Source organism: Mixophyes fleayi, chromosome 7, assembly GCF_038048845.1.
Source record: "Mixophyes fleayi isolate aMixFle1 chromosome 7, aMixFle1.hap1, whole genome shotgun sequence".
NCBI classification, from domain to species: domain Eukaryota; kingdom Metazoa; phylum Chordata; class Amphibia; order Anura; family Limnodynastidae; genus Mixophyes; species Mixophyes fleayi.
The window spans coordinates 4,702,747-4,719,447 of record NC_134408.1 but is presented as its reverse complement, the minus strand read 5'-3'; positions in this window follow the sequence as shown (position 1 = coordinate 4,719,447).

The window sequence follows — 16,701 nt, the reverse complement described above, 5'->3', positions numbered from 1 at the left end:
CAACAGTTCCCTGCAGTTCCGTCTGCATTTCAGACACAGTGTAGACTTGCGACAGCTTGCATCTCAGTATGAGGGAAAGGTTGGAACATGGAGTTATGTAGGTGTGACTGTGAATAATTCAGATACTATGGGCATCTACCCGCAATAACTACCCTAGTCGGATCAAGACGCAGGCAGAACACATGTCAAAATAGACTGAAAAGGTGCGGCAGGAATTAGGTAGTGCAAGTAGTTAGCTAGTTGTGCGAACTAGTCGCAGCTTGGTAGGTTATTACGAGTGGGACGTAACTGGGGTTGCATGCAACTCGTAATATCCTACCAAGCTGCCCCACACTCCCCCTCCTGCTCTTTCATGTAAGTCTTAGACACACATTGCATTTGACTCTAAATGAAGCCCATGGTGTTAATATATATATACTGCATGTCAGTAAACCTGGTTGATTGACATTTCTGTAGATAATGGGCCTGATTCATTAAGGAGAGCAAGGCGAAAAAAGGACTAAGTTTGCTCCTAGACAACCCATGTTACAAAGTAAGGGGTACAAATTAGTTTTTTTTATCTTGCACATAAGTTAAATACTGGCTGTTTTTTCATGTACCACACAAATACGTGATAGCTTGATTTTTACTCTGAGATTTAAAGTTGATCTAGGACATGCTTTACCCCAAATATTAGTCTATCCCCACATTTTAAATTTACATACCCCTCCAATGTAACATGGTTTTGCCAAGTTGCAAAGTTACTTCTTTTTTGGCTTTACTTTCCTTAATGAATCATGATTGCCACATTTTGACATCAGAACACACCAATTATATAGTAAAGTTGCTTCAGTTATCTTCTCCTGATGTGAGGGATTAGTTGAAGTCCATCCCTGGTTCTCTGTTAATGGCCGCAGTAGCTTCTAAGCACAAGGACTCTTCCTCTGTAGAAGAAAACCCAGGAAATTCTGTTATCAAAACTCTCTGAGGCTGCATTAATGCTGCACCTGTACTAGGTGGTACAAACAGCAAGATTCAAAAGAAGTAAAGAATATGTGTATCAGTAAATGTATCTGCCATCATCGTATGTCATTGTGTTCAGCAGTGAACCCCAGGACAATTCTGTATTGTTGGGGAACCCTGCTTTTTCCACTATATAACTCTCAGTCTGTGGCTTCCTGCTGCCTCAATTCTCCTCCTCACATCATGGCACTGCCCCTGTCACATGCAGCCCTGTCCTCAATAACACATCACTCATCTACTGATACACTCTGTGCTGTCGGGGCACACTGCACATTCTGTTATATAACTCTCAGTCTGTGACTTCCTGCTTCCGCCACTTCCCTTCTCACATCATCTGTCACATGTAACCCTATGGTTACAACAACACAAGTGGACAGGTGACTGCCTCCCATAAGATCCTTACACTAATCTGAAACACTCTTAAAAGCACTGGAGTTCTTCCCAACATCCCCTGAATGTAAGCCTTGGATAATTAACAAAAATAGCATCCCTATAGTGGCAATTTTGACACCCCAGTTTATCCGGTTTAATAGACGGCCCTCTCTATTATACAAAATAATAAATAAAATAACAAACAATATTAAACTAACATTCAACTGCATAAAATACTGGCCAAAACACTCTTTTCTAAATGCAAAATAAAATCTAATTTCCCTCTCTCTTGATCGGTCATAGTCCGCATTGGAAAACAATAAAAATACTGATAAAAAATAAGCCTGATCACTAGCTCTATTTGCCAGTAAAGCATCAAGTTTATGATGATGACTGGTGTTTCTCTAATGCGGCTGCATCAACATACTGTTAGAGTCTTTCATTGTATTTTGAGGCATCTTAAGATATGTGCAACTTAAAATATTCACCTTAGACCACTATTTTTGCAGCATTGCATTGTCTGCGTACTTGCTTATTGTTGTAGCTAGAGTAGAGCAGATATTCCTAACTATTCTCATCGGTCTAATGGGGTTTTAAGGATGAACGTTCTTTTACCCCCAAATGCCTTATAACAAACTTCTTGTTGGACAATAGAATATCTGATCCACTCAATTTTCCAGCAGACATAAAACTATTTCTGCTTTCCTGCAGACACTTAGGATTGCTGGGATCTTCTCTAGATCTGCAAACACTGATTACGCCTGGCTGGAGGCTGAGCTTAGATCTACGTCTTTTCATGATCACATTCAGGATGTCAGATCCTTTTACATTTCTAACAAAGGATATGCAGAGTTTTATAAAGAGGTTGGAAGTTGTACATTCGGGATCTTGTATCACACCAAGAACAGAGGGGCGGTTAATATCACCAACGTGACTAACTCTCTATATGATACAGAACTGGAGTATATGTCTACTGTGCTTGGTGAGTCATGTGCTGAGCTTTACTTGCTAAGTAATACTTCATATATTTACAGTAATGTCAGTTATCAATACCTTAATTAACAACTTGACTGCTATGCTCACCTGTGTACTTTGCCTAGTTTGTTATTTTGAGTCTCATCACATTCCAGCTTTAATATCAGTAACCTTTCTCTGCAGTGCACACACAATTACTTGGTTTTTTTTTCAGATGACTCTACATTATCAGAAAAAAGCATTGGTTTCTTTATAGCGCAAGGTTAGAATGGAAGTATTTTCTGAAAAGTGTCGTGATAGGAAAAAAAACTCATTTTTTCATTTATTTACTTGACAGTTTTGCAAATAGTTGAATACAAGGGATTATTATACATTCCTGAATAGCTGCAGGTTCCCCATTTTTATGGTTGTACTTCTATTTGTAGTCCTACCAATCACTATGCTACTACATCTTTTTGTCTGATTTTATTTTTCAAATATGGAAAAATATTCAAGCTACCACACCAAATGTGGGGTCAGCTACCTTTTTAACCTATCATGGAATGAACAATCGTTTCCAGGAGGTGCACAATAGAGGAAACATTTTCACATTTGACTTTATTTAGCCTCAAGGGTTGGCAGAGGCACTTCTTGAGCTTCGATGTAATAATGAAGCACGTATTGCATTTGAAAACAAAGCAGATCTGTCATATTTTTGGATGTCAACAGCTACAAAGGCATTCAAAATTATACATGAGGATGCAGTCAAAAAGTTGATGCCTTTTGCAACAACCTACCTTTGCGACAAGGATTTTCCACTCTAATGAACATAAAAACAAAGCAGAGAAATCGATTGGACGCTAAAGACTGCTTCCAAATTGCTCTGACATCAAAATGCACCAATATTGATGCTCTTGTATCAAAAATGAAGCAACATCATTTCTCCAAAACCTGAAGTTTTGAAGTTGAAGCTTTCAAAGAAATTTTGAATAGATTCAATAAAATTGTGAATTCCAATAATTAATAATATCATCATCATCATCATTTATTTATATAGCGCCACTAAGACTGCATATTCACTATAAGGGGTTACAGAGGATTTAAGTACACAATCTTGTAATCACCTATCACACAGGTTACAGTTCTCGCTGAATCACCATCTACACATTGCTCTCACATGCATACACATCTAATCAAAGTTACCACCTGTTGTATTAGTGCAGTGACATCAATGTTACAATATGTACTGGCTGACGCACACTATCATGTTTGTCAGTCAAAAGGGGTTAGCAATTTATACACCAGCAGTCAAAGGATTAATATGGTCATGCAATATTTCTCTTCATAGAAGGCATATGGATTTGTTAGAACAAACTTACAAAGGTACAGGTTATCAGATATAATAAAAGAAAACATAAAGAAATTACATACATAAAATAAAGAAATATAATACTGAGTTCCTATATAGTCTGTATGTCTGGGACAAGGCAGAATGAAATGGACAGACCTCAATTGGATTTTGTCCCCAGAGCTGACAGTTTCCAGTAAAATACAGAGGGTTTATGGCATGGTTCCATGTGAGCCCACTGAAAGCAGCAGGGTGTATACTAACACAAAGAGGAACTGCACTGCAGTGTGCACCAGAATAATCTAACTACTTATCCCTGCCATATATTTTCTCTAAAACTTCATAGAGACATAATTCCACATTCAATGAACAAATCATAGCTCCCCACACTGGATATGAAATATAAAAATATTATGTCCAATTTCCCACAATATAGGAATTTACATTGTCCCCCTGTAATCTGTTATCTGTGACTGTATACCTTAAGAGACTTCTGTTCTGAGGTTAGTTTGGTACAGAGCTCTCTCAAAACATTTATGAAGGCACTTTTGCCTTTAAACCCATTGCTGTTTTAAATTATGCCAGCAAAGTCGCCGAATATCGTTGATTTTCTAGAATCGCTACATAATACATTTATCCCTTAGCCGTTCTGTGCAGGGCCGTCTCTTCCATTGGGCACGATGGGCAGGTGCCCGGGGGCCCTGCAGGCAAGGGGGGCCCGTCCGAATCCTATAAAAAAAAAAATATATATATTTTTATTTTTTAAAAAATACTTACCTTGCAGTCACATCAGCGGTGATCCGGCTCCCTCCCTGGTCCCCTCTTCCGTGCTGTGCTCGCATGTGAATGCTGGGCGTGATGTCACGCCCAGCATTCACTGCAACCACAGCACGGAAGAGGGCAGAAGAGACTCAGCGGCGCGGAAAAAGGAAGAGGATTGGACTTAAGGTAAGTTAAGGGGGCCCCTATATATATATATATATATATATATATATATATGTATGTAAAAAAAAAAGTGATTATATATATATATAATCACGTTCTTTTTTACATATATATTTTTTTTACACACACACACACACTATTTATATATATATATATATATATATATATTTTTTTTTTTTCTTAGGGGCCCGGTACACTGCATTGCCCGGGGGCCCATAAAGTTGTTAAGGTGGCCCTGGTTCTGTGTGACTCTATTTCAATCCTTTTATCTCCTTCAAGGCTATTTTAGTGGATGTGCATATGCGAAAATTCATTTAACAAAGTTGGATCCATGAACATCATGTCATAGAGAGGTGCATTTGAAACAATAATGTTCATGCATTAGTGTGAGAGGAGCCTCACATCACTTCTCTGTGCTGTTGGGGATCCTGCTCCATATATTACTTGTGTTATCTCCAGTCCCTTCATCACATGCAGCACTACCTTTACAAACAGGTTCACATGAACAAACAGGTCTCTGCCTCCCACAAGTTCAGCACGTTCAGATCCTGATATACTCTGTGCTGCTTAAAGATTTTGATGATCTCATTGGCTACAGATTAGTCTATTCCTGACAATTTCAAAATTTAGAAACAGATACAGATTGGCAGGAAATGAGGAAGCCCCAATGTGTGTGTATTATAATGTTAAATATAATTGAGAGTGAAATGAGTATTGTTAGAAAAAAAGATGGTAACAGTTGTGTACAGTTGTATTATTATATATTAATAATCTCCAATGTATTTCTGTTCTGCACAGGGAGGAATAATGTTATAGTGGTGATAGATGATCTGCAGGACAGCAGTGTAAGCGAGAGGGAAAGGATTCTGGATACTCAACCCAGCATCAGGAAATACACCAGCAATCTGCTCCTTGTTACTGAAAAAGAGAAAAAAGAGAAAAAATATCTCCTGGAAAAACTGAGGGATGTGCTGATGTCTACTGGTATGAAGAATACTAAAGTGTGTGTGTGTCTATATGTCAGTGCTAAAGAGCAAAGAAGTCAGAAGTGGCAAAGGGGAAACTCACTAAAAAGAGGACAATTATTTATGTATTGTCTGTATTTCTCCATATAAAGGAGACAGGAAGACAAATAGACTTGAATTAATGTAAGATATGGGTCTGGGACCATAGGGAAGGGAGAAGGCCTTGTGTAATATATTGCCCCCTTCCCCCTTTATGGTTTGATGGGTTTCCACCCTGAGGTAGTGCATTTAATGTCAGGAACCAGGCTGGGAGTCCTTGTGACCCTTATTTACTGGATTAGAGCAATGCCCAAGCATTCCCAAGGATGAACTGTCTTTTCTTTATGTTTATCAAGAGTTGTCTTTCTCTCAGGCTTTACAGAAGGCTCTTTGGACAACCACAGAAGGTGGCACTATTATGGCAAAGAGGTTGTCCATGAGCCCCATGATAAGTGGTGTAAGTTGGTAACTGCAATGCTTTGGCCACTATTCTTATTTCTTTGTTTCTTTATTTAAGAAATGATGTGACCTGGTTTAGCTATACCCAAGTCCCTATCTCTTTATTCAATTTGATATGATGGGCAAGGCCTAAGGTTGAGAGAGGCATCTTATGTTATTGTCTCATCCACAATGTAAAAAAAAAAAGTCATTTCTAGTCAACCTCCCCCCCAAAAAATTACTTGGGAGTAGATCAAAAGTTATTCCTGATATAATGAGAAATGTGTAAAAATTGGTGTTCTACCTGAGGTGCAAAATCACCAATCCGCAAGATGATTTGAGACCCCTTAAATCTGCTTCCAGAATTATTATTATTATTATTATTATTATTATTATTATTATTATTATTATTATTCCTGTTGTATTTCTATTTTTTACAGACAGGAATAGTGCAATAGAAGAAATCTGCAGCAGGCTTGATAAATGCACAGATGAGACTGAAAGCAACCAGATACCCATATATTTGACTCTAGAATAAAGTATAGCGGAGGACAGTACAACAAGAATAAAAGCAATGAACGTTATGTAGACCTAAGAACAGTCCATATGTAGTATAAAACCAATATTATTGTTAATAAATAAAACAAAATATAGTAGCCAGTTGTGCTGAGTATGAAGACAATGTGCTGCTAATCTGAGGACATTTTTAGCGGTGTGCTTTCCATGATGGAAGACGCTAACTTGCTGGCTATTGAAAGCTATAGTGACCAAAAAATGACTAACGTGTTCTGTTATGATACATAATATATGTGTATGCCATCTCTCACTTGGATGGGCTAGGTACCATAATCCTCACTAGTTAATCGATAGCCTTAATCACAGAAAAGTTTCAATGTATTTAGCCTGCAAAGAATGTTCTTTTGAATTTGTGAATGCAATTATAGACAAATAGACCGTTACTGTTTAACATGACCGATATTACCTTCCTACACATGATCTAAAATTTAAGAAAACTATTAAAACTCTTACACCCAAACTCTGAAAAGCAATGAAATTACTAGGGAAATGCTTAATGGACTAGTTCTTTGCGTAATATAGACATGGTATGCCATCACATCCTGTGGTTAGCTGCAGATTCAGCACTATCATGGAGTCAGATTACTGTCACTCACACAATACAGACATGGTGCCATCACATCCTGTGGTTAGCTGCAGATTCAGCACTATCATGGAGTCAGATTACTGTCACTCACACAATACAGACATGGTGCCATCACATCCTGTGGTTAGCTGCAGATTCAGCACTATCATGGAGTCAGATTACTGTCACTCACACAATACAGACATGGTGCCATCACATCCTGTGGTTAGCTACTGATTCATCATTGTCATGGAGTTGTTAGGGATCCCAGTATGAATTCCACGTACATGAAACAGAGTGTCTTTATTAAAAAAAAGGGATTACATAGGGAAAACTAGGTGCAGTTAATGCACCAACTTCAATCCTCACATCTATCAATACCCATATTTCAAATACTATTCAGCTTTATAAAGTTTTAGCCAGTACCCACATCTTAGTCACTTTTTATCTGCTGCTCACCTCTCTACATCCCACTCACTCTACACATCTCATCTTTGATACAATGCCAACATCGCATCTCCTAGTCATTTGAAATTTCCAGTGTATCACAGTTTCTGTACTTCCATCTCACTACTCATCTACCACTCAGTCCTCACCAACCAATGTCATCAAATCTCACTCGATTTCCATATCCAATCTACTATGTTCATACAGGGTCACACAGTCTTTTGACACCAAACTTTCCACTCGTTATCTTCAACTTTTCTTTACCTCAATCACCACATGCACACGTTGAAAGTTTATGTGGAGCCTAAGTGGGATGGTTGAGGGCACTAAATTGGACGGTTTTGCGGACTGAGATGGATGGATGTGGGGACTGAATGGAATGAATGCATTGCTATCATTTGTGGTACATAAGTTAGACCTTTAGTTGAATAGATTGCATGTGTATATATCCAGTAAACATACAAATGTTGAATCTGCATCTAACCATAGGAGATGATAGCATAACATGTCTGTATTTCACAAGGAACACTTGCATTTAGCCTTCTGTCTTATTGCTCATTATTTAATTTTTGTTTGCAGCTTCATTGTTAGAATTTTGATAGTTTACTTAAATTTAGGTCACGTGTAAGCGTAATAAGCTTTAATTGAACATGTTAAATAGTAAGGATTTTTTGTCTGTGGAATTTCATAAAATTAGCATCATGTGATTCAGTTTTTCTCACACATGCCCCCAGCTGATCAGATTTTCTAAAACGTGCCACCCCTGGCAACAAGGCTTTCTCTCACATTCCTCGCTGCTCACCATCTTTCTAAGACAGTGTAATTTTGCCACTGTATAAATCATTGGTAAGACCTCATCTTGAATATGCAGTACAGTTCTGGGCACCACTCTATAAAAAAGATAATTTGGAACTAGAAAGGGTTCAGAGAAGGGCGACAAAATTGATAAAGGGTATGGAGTCATTAAGTTATGAGGAAAGGTTAGCCAGTTTAGGCATGTTTACTTTAGAAAAGAGGCGTCTAAGGGGAGATATGATTACTATGTACAAATACATTAGGGGTCAATACAGAGAGCTTTCATGGGAACTTTTTACCCCAAGGACCATACACAGGACACACGGTCACCCCCTAAGGTTAGAGGAGAGGAAATTTCACAACCAGCAAAGGAAGGGGTTCTTTACAGTAAGGGCAGTCAAGATATGGAATTCATTGCCAGGGAAGGTTGTGATGGCAGATTCAATAGATATGTTTAAGAAAGGGTTAGACAAATTTTTAGCGGAAAGGTGTATCCAGGGATACGACTGTTAATTTAAAATAAAGGATAGTAGTGGATATAGGGTAAAAATTGGATTGCAATATTGAGTCAAAATTGAAACAGATGGGCGGTTGCCTACTCTGGATTAATTTCAAATATAAGTGCAGGATCGCAGGAGATCCAAAATAGGTTGAACTTGATGGACTGGTTTCTTTTTTCAACCTCATCAACTACGTTACTTTGTTACTATGTTACTATGTTACATGCAACTCCCTGCCCACCAGATTTTCTTACACAAACTTGAGTGCCAACAAGCTTTCCTAGTACATGTCACCCCCTTCCTCTGAGCTACCTATTGCATTCCTCTTTGCCCACCAGCTTTTTCCCTCACATGCCCCTCTGCCCACTAGCTTATATAGAGATCTTTTCTTTAGCATCATCCTAAAATCATCATTATTTGCTCTTTCCATCATATTATATTACAGTACCATGCTGTAATGTGTGATCCACAATAACCATTGTATCCATCCATGTATGTACTCATCAGAACAATGACATGGTATGTACTTTCATCCAGAATCTGTTGCAAGCTGTACTCAGCACAGCATGGCCAGAACAATATCATTCTCTGTTATAGGATGGACTGCCAATGCCACCCTGTCTGTTGTTGCTGGGAACTGGCTGGGCTTACGTTGCCACCGTTCCCTTTTTTATCCCATTTGCGCCCTCTAACTGCAGTAGGAGGGGCTTACAGTGCTGCCAACACTGGACTTCTGCACAGCATCCAGAAGCGCGTTCCTTCTGGGTAACTGTCACAGTTAGTGTACCCCCTTGCTGGTGCACCCGGACTGGTACCTCAGACCTCTTCCTATAGATCAGGGTTGCTGTGGATGGATCCCCTCTGACCTATAACACTGGCCAGAGCTGCTGAATAGCGGGCAGAGAGGTGGTCCTGGAAAGCTGGGTCCAAACCTTAGAATAGCCAGAAACGGATTAGATTTGGGTAAAATCTGTAGGTCACAGGAATTACATTAGGGAAGAAGTTGTCGAAGCAGGATCTTGAAGCCAGTGATGTTTATGCGCTCAAGTGTCCTGATAAGGTTAAAGGTACCAGTGATCTGAAAGTCAGATGGGACAGGAATGATACATTTCATGGTCAAACAGCTCGTTTTTTATACACATTCTGAAACACCGCAGCAGGGGGTAACACAGCTCCCTGAACCTAGCTGGCTCCACCACATCTGAGTTATTTTTAGTATCAGGATGCAATATGTTTCCACAAACATGGATTTAAATGCAATTAAATTAATAAAATTTACACTTATCTGTGATATCCTACATCACCTGTGGCTTACAATGTTCAGACAGGTTCTTTTCCCTTTATCACGGCAGAATACAGGTAAAGATTCCCTGTTGTGTATTCAAGTGTTGATAACTCACATTGAATAGACTTAATGAGCCTTAATAAGGATTTCCTCTCGAAGTTTCACAATAGACTATTCAAACAAATGCTCATTGCCTCAGACATGAATGCAATTCCTACACAGAAATATAACACAATATAATAAAATAAGTACATTTGTAATACACAGTATTAAGAATCAGTACATTTGGAACACTATAAATAAAGCACACTGTGCTAATAATTTAAATATATTATTACAATAAGTTATTTATAGGTGATCCGGCCACACTCTCTATATACACAGCATTACATCTGTTTCTTTCTGGTCAATATGATTAGCTTCTGCAATCCCTTTAATGTATATTAATGCTATACATGCCCCATATAAAACTACATGTACAAGAAGAAAGACTATGAAAAAATGGGTACACAAGTAGGACAATGATTTTCTTTCCATGTCATCATATTAACAAATGTCCCTTCCTCATTCAGCACTTACCTGTTTATGATAAATAAACAAGAAGAGGGAAGAACATTCTGTTTTAGGGCAATCTGGAGTCAACCAGCTTAAGTTAAATCAAACTATAGTATGTCTCATATCAAAATAATTTTATTTATAAGTTATAGTTCCAACATATATTAAAATGTGTTCATATTGTGTTAAATGATTGGTGTTTATAAACTGTCATTACAATACAATTAATAAAATCAAAGTAGTCAGTCTGGTTATTATTTACTGATTCCAATATCCTATTGTTCTTATGTCACATTCAGGATTAATACCATATTTTTATTAGAGGTGTGGCATATACTCATTAGTGCAGAAAAATAAAATACACTATCCATCATTGTTTATCAAATCAGACCTCCATATTTTAGTCTAACTATTGTCCATTTACATCACTCATGATACTTTTTATTTTATGTTTTACTAAATAATATGGCAGCAGCAAGGTTCTTTTGTGAACTGTTTAATTCACATATTAGCCTAGTGCAATCTATGTAGATTTGATCATTTCGCAACTGAGCACTATTCGGTTTATACTGTCATATTATTATTTTTTCTTTTAATTCAAAAGGTGAACACAGCAATCTCTCTCTTGCATATCTTCATGATCAGATTACTATAATCTTCCTTCATAACTGCTGTGGTCTGTTTTGAAGTACATGTGTGTCCATACAAAGCTAAATTTGATTCAAAACCATTTATTTATTCTGAGATCCTGTACACCACCTTTTTTCAAGATTAAAGATACAAAAGTTTGATTGTACAGCTGCATGAAAGAGAGCAATTTGGGCTTTTCTACAAATATTTCTAAGATGAACTTAAAGCAGCTTAGTCACTGTGATACCTGATTCCTGGATGTCAGAAAAAGAGTAGGACTACAAACCCATGTAGTGGTGATAGATGACCTGCAGGACAGCAGCATAAGGGAGAAGAAAAGGATTCTGGATAATCAGCCCAAAATCAGGGAATACACCCGTGATCTGCTCCTGTTCACTGAGGAAGAGAAAAAAAGATGAAAAAACTGTGAGATGCTCTACTGTCTGCTGGTATGAAGACTGTGTGAGTGTGTGCTTGTATGTTTGTTATTGTATTGTGTGTACCTCATATTATGTATAAACCTCACAACATTTTTGGACTGGAAGATTGAGATAATTTAGACCATAACCTAATATATGTCAAATCTGAACACCCTGATCTGCATATAAAGGCTAATTTCACGTTTAGCCCCCTTTCCTACATATAACATCCATCTTTGCACCTAGATATCCAGACTGTTAGTATGTATAACCTCTTTTACTAGATATTCTGAATTATTTTCAACCTGTACACTCACATTCCTAGTACCATTTCTAGTAACCGGTAACAACAATATGCCACATTTGGTGTAAAAATACGGCCTCAAAACTGCAGCCGTAACTGAGTATTTTGAGTTATATTTATGTATATGAGGCCCAATCAAGATATGTTCCATGTATATTAGTGTAACGATGTAACCAGGGTAAAGGTTCAGATCATGAACTCAATAATGATGATTGCCATTTCCTTACTGTGTAAAAACAAAGAATAAATAAATAATAACATGTAGTTCTACTATAGTAAGAAAATTCTCCCTCATTCCTCTTGTTTTCCTTGTACTTCAGCCCCTAAATCCATCAGGAATCTACTGTCAGTAGCAGTCAGCCAATCAGGGTGGGTTCCTACTCAGTATGGGGATAGTTGTCCCTGCTAACCAGGCTGCAGCTCTTTTGACATTATTACAGAAGGACCCCATGTGGTGGGCCTAATAATCAGTCTTGGGGGATAGCACTGGTTCTAGTTACTGATATTAAGGGATGACCGTGCCAGTTTTTATTTATTTATTTATTTTTTACAAGTACAGATACATGCTGATGTTGGCATCTTCATTAGCTAATATTTCTACACAGCTTTTCAGTACCCTCAGTAGATATCCCTATTTAGATGCACCTCTGGTTATATGGTCAAAACCAACTAGGCCACATCTCCAAGGGGTGTGTTACACTTGTGCACGCTGCTACAGTATTGATCTTGCACTTATACACCTCTATTTGCATCTCGAGACATAAGGGGTAAGAAGTGCAAGTTGCTGGAAACTCACAATCTGCAACTGGATTGACGTCCAACTGTAACTTGAGCCTAAAGAAGTCAGTAGTAGTGAATAAGAGACCATTACAGGGCTTTCCTAGGGCTTCATCCACTCATTGGAGTTCCCACCATTGAAGTACAAGACCTTCCCATTGTCTCCAAACCATTGAGGATTCCATGAAAGTCTTCTCTTTAGGCAGCTTATCAAACTTCCGATAATTTCTGTCCTATACAATTACCGCCCCTCTATGCAGTTCACTGAAGCTTACAGTTATTCTCTTTCCACTCTCAAGACAACCCTGTTACCCCAAAACCATCATGCTGTGTGACTGGACCATGTAGCTTCACTAAGCACATTTTCCCATTGATATCTGGCTGGAGCAATATGCAATAAGTAGCACTTAACCTCATGTATAAAACTACTATTTTCCTATAGAATGTAAGATTGTGAGCAGCGCCCTCTTACCACTTTGTCTGTTTATTGATACCCAGTCTTGTTTTATGACTTTGTTTTTTCCCAAATGTAAAGTGTTGCAGGATATGCTGGGGCTATGTAAATATTATTGCCCATTTCTAGAAATATGATCAGTTCCAAAACAATGACAACTTGTCTCATTCATCCCTTGTGTAGCATTTAATTACCATTTAATTTCCATAATCACAATTCTAACAGATTATATATTCTCTCCATTAAGAGCATTTCCACAATTATTTACCCCCCCCCTTCTATCTCCTCATATTTAGAGCTTGAGAAAGAATTAATGTAACTTAAACTTTTCTACTGACCTCACATCTGGATGGGTTTAATATTCTTTGCCATTAGTTGGTAAAAGTATGGTTACCGGGTGCATCTTAAATGATATGAATAAGATTTGAACTTTAAAAAACAATTTGGACTGTTACGTTCCATTAACTCAGGTCTTTATTTCCCTTCTGGACAAGTAAAGCCAAGTTATGGTCTGTAAATAGACCTGAATGCCTTGGTATATATTACAGGAGGGGATAAAAGAATAGTGACATATTGTTCAACTTGAAAACTAGTGACACACAGTCCAGCAAGAACAACAGGGACACACACACACAGTCCAGCAAGAACAACAGGGACACACACACAGTCCAGCAAGAACAACAGGGACACACACACAGTCCAGCAAGAACAACAGGGACACACACACAGTCCAGCAAGAACAACAGGGACACACACACAGTCCAGCAAGAACAACAGGGACACACACACAGTCCAGCAAGAACAACAGGGACACACACACAGTCCAGCAAGAACAACAGGGACACACACAGCCCAGCAAGAACAACAGGGACACACACACAGTCCAGCAAGAGCAATAGTGGCACACACACCAAGGTCTATCATTGTCATCTTCTCCAGATCAGAGTAAAGAAACTTCTTCTGGTTGAGGAGACAGCTTATATTTGAGGACAGTGGAAGTAAAGATGTCAGATGCTATAAGATTTCTAGTAATGATAATTAGAGGCTATTTTTCATTGCAAATGCAGGGTCTTGTATCACAGTAAGCAGAGCAGGAAGACTTGTATCACAGATGTCAAGAATTCTCTGTATCATAAAGAGTTGGGAACAGACATCAGTAACATTTGTTGAGAAACAAGTGAACAGTACAATGGAACGTGTTGGTTCTACATATGTAACCCCTGTCACTGTGTGTGGTCCTGGGGTACATAGGTGGGTGATGCACCTCCATACTTTACACTGCTTTAGCTAGTACTTGGGTGTGGGTATAAGTGACCAGAGGGTCTGTGCACATGTAGGTTTTACAGCAATATCTGCTGAAAAGTGTTGATACAGGTTACCTAGTGTGTTGGTGCTCTGCAATAGAAGCAACAGTAAGTTGGGCACAAGACCCTCTCTATATTGCAAAATATAAACTTTTATTTACACTCCTACCATACTTGGGTTACAACAGTAAAAAAAATACATACAGCTCCTGTCTCCTCGGGCACAGTTATTAGGTGGTTACACGGTTACAGTTACTGGATATACTTCTCCATATTCCTCTATCACAGTCTTTTAAACAGTTTGTTCAGTGGCAAATATCACAGTTCACATATCAGCTCACTCCGTATGCACAATTCTAAGGTTACTAGTACAATAAGCAAGGTCTTGGCACACACATATAATTCTCTTTTCAGTATTTAGTTATAAAATGGTGACTCAGCACATTTATTTCTCTCAGGAGTGTTTACTTTTATTTACCATTGTGTTGAGTTAGCTAGGACACTAGGCAACGCTCCTGTCAATTATCCTTCAGTCTTCTCATTGTTCTGGGGCTGCCTCAGTCACTCCCCTGTCTGTCAGCTCTTTATCTCTCCACTGACTGCTTACAACTTTGATTCCCACTTCTCTCCCAAAGTCTCTGTCCCACTCCTTCACTCAACTGCCACTTTCCACTGACACTCGCAACAGTTTCTATTGTGATCAGTGAATCCAGCCCAACAGTTCATTGTGTCTCTCTTATCTGACAGCCCAAACCCAGACTGTGTGGGTAAAACTGATGGCCACAATTGTTTTCAATCATGGATGCACTACAAGGGGTCCTATCAACACCAGTCATTGAACCCAGGCTTACATTTAAATTAATACATATAAAGATTCTCACAAGTCTTAATTTCATCTGATGTCAATATGAATTATTAATAACTTCTCTGAGTCAAGTCTAACCAACCTTTATCCTTCATTATATCTATCATTCTTTCCTTACCATCTGTATCAATCAACCATAGGGAAATTGAGAATAAAAAACATAGATTGTCATGAAATTAATTCTGTTTTTTAATTGTATGTGGCTACTGTAATTGTAATATCTGTAATTTATGCAGGAAGTAGAAGGTGATTCTGGCGATTGATGACCTAGATGACAGCAGAGATGAGGTTAAATTCATGATTCTGAAGAAGTAGCCCAGCATTGGGAGACTGACCGGAGACATCGTCCTATTCAGTGAACAAATCCAAGAAAAACTTGCAAGAAAATGATGAATAAAACAACAAGTGACAAATTTCAGAACATGAAAGAAATATTGAACTTAATAAAATGAGATATTTGCCTATGAATCAATTAGTTTTATATTATTTCTAGTCCATATTAAGTCTACTGCCTTATGAAGATGATAAAATAAAGATGCTAATGATCATGGATGTAGAAAACTGAGTGTTTTCATCACTTCCACCAGTTGCTTTCCATGTGCCGAAAGTATAAATGTAGAAAACGCTGTAAAACATGGTACGTTGATTACTTGTACAGTATTGACAATGATATATAAATGCGTTCAACTATAACATTTAAACATTTTAAATGAAGTAACAACCGCAATTTATACCAAAAATGTTATTGGAAATAATCTTTATAATTTGATCTTTGAAATTAAAAGTCACAAATTGAAAATAATGAGAATCTTTAATATCACTGTTATAGATTTGGCTGAATTGAAGGCTACATTTCTTCTCCAAGGCATTTTCTACCATTAAAATGACATATTGCTCTTAATTATCATTATGGTGACTAGAGATAGGAAAACAAATAAGCACAAAAACAAGTTTCTATAAACGTTAGTTTTTCTTGGACATTGAATTTCAAAGTTTGCATGAAAGAGTTTTTGAATTAAGATCAAATTTGTATCTTACAGCTAATTCTTTATTAAAATAACATTTGAAGTAATGTACAATAAACTATATAAAAATAAAAATAAACACAGCTTGTTATACGCTGACAATGCATTTATGGTTTATTGATTTTCTGAAAATAAGC